Here is a 1,578-nt window from a genome sequence, read left to right as displayed (position 1 = left end):
AGGAAGATTGCACTGTTTTCATGACTTATATTTATATTTTTTCCAGTGTTTTTGACCTCAGATATTTTATTTCCCATGGTCATGAAAGGTATCAGAGGATCTTGTGAACAGTATGTTGCCTGCAAACTGCTGGCTACCATCCACAAAGGCTTTGAGACCACAAAGAGAATTAAATACTACAATTAAATTCTAGATGTCTCCACTGAGAAAGCCTCCCTGAGTGGACACAATGTTCAGCAGAAATGGAACCGTGGGCGTTGTGGAATTCATACTGTCATGGAACTAAGTGGGAAATACATGAAGACTCCGTAAGCCAAACTCTGAACCTGTGTCAAAATGACTGCATGTTGAAATGGGGCATGACACAGCTCCCATCTACCTGCAGTATCAGCATATCCCCTGATGGATTTTAACATGGTCCTTCAAGGTGGTGATAAATGTGAGGTGAGTTCACCATCACACCAGCTTTAATTTCTGTCTTGCTTTCCAGAGTATGTATAGCAACATGGTTTGGCCATCATAACTGCATGGATGCCCAAGTTCTGGAGAAGACAGACAACAGCCATCTGCAGTACTGCAAGTGAGGTGTGATGCTTTCAGGGTGGGATACCTTGTTGGGGTTCCAGGATCATCATCTAGCAGACTGCTTTTCCACTGGAAAACAGCCATCAAAACAGAAAGCTTTTGTGGGAGCGTGTGACTGGTAGGGTGACTTCTTTTGTCAGAAAGGATTTCTCAGATTCAGGAGAAACAAGCTGGCTGGCACCAGACAGACCCAAAGAGATGTGAACTCTTCACTCTCGTCTCCCTGCTTCGGGCAGTCACCCTCGGGCAGCGATCGCTCTCCCGGGCAGTGTCCGGGTGCCGGAACAGTGGAACAGCATTGCGGCTACCAGGCCAGTGCTGCAGCTGGCGCTGATGTTTCCTCTACACTAGTGCACGTTTCTGGGCTTAATCTGTTTGCAAAGTGCTATGAACTGCGCCAGTGTAAAATCCAGCCCTGGGCTTCTGGGTGCGGACTAATGTAGTTAGTGCGCTGGAAGGTGAGGGATGCCTAACCCAGCCTTTTGCGGTGCAGCACAAGGCACTTGGCCGTCATGAGGCTTCGAGCAGCGACCCGAGAGCCAGGTCCCTCCCCGTCGGGAAGGGATGTGCGAGCAGCAGCAACTACAGCGTCTCCGGGACCTGCGGCAAAGCTCGGGCTCGCTCGTCCTCGCTGCCCACACCGTGGGTCGGCTTTGGGTTCGGTGTTACTCGGCACCGCCACCCGCCCGTCCTCCGTACGATCGCTTCTGACCCTCCCTCGGGCGAGGGCTGGGAGCGGGACTGGCTGCGGAGGACCGCCAGTAGCCGCGACCCCGGCCCGGCCACCCCGGGGCGGGGGCGGTGCCGCTGGGGGCGGTGGCATCTCCCCTCCCCTCCCTGCCCCTCCCTGCCCCTCCCTTCCCCCGTCCCTCCCCGCCCTCCTCCGGGGCCGCGGTGCTGCCCCCTCCTCCCGGGGATATCCCCGGCCCCTCCCCGGCGGGCGGTGGCCCAATGGAGGTGGGGATGCTGTGCGGGCTGCGGGCGGGCTGGGGG

General features: G+C 56.0%; 1 protein-coding gene across 1 annotated transcript in view; it reads left to right on the top strand.

The window, feature by feature from the left end:
* The first annotated feature begins 1,524 nt into the window (after positions 1–1,524).
* Positions 1,525–1,578, top strand: part of BICC1 (BicC family RNA binding protein 1) — a 102,141-nt gene continuing 102,087 nt past the window's right edge. The window contains exon 1 of the mRNA XM_027649535.1: positions 1,525–1,542. The gene's annotated coding sequence lies outside the window, so the exon portion shown is untranslated. The remainder of the gene's footprint in view (positions 1,543–1,578) is intronic.

This window comes from Corapipo altera, unplaced genomic scaffold (assembly GCF_003945725.1).
Source record: "Corapipo altera isolate COAL_440 unplaced genomic scaffold, ASM394572v1 53, whole genome shotgun sequence".
NCBI lineage: Eukaryota > Metazoa > Chordata > Aves > Passeriformes > Pipridae > Corapipo > Corapipo altera.
This window is presented reverse-complemented; position numbering and strand designations above follow the sequence as displayed.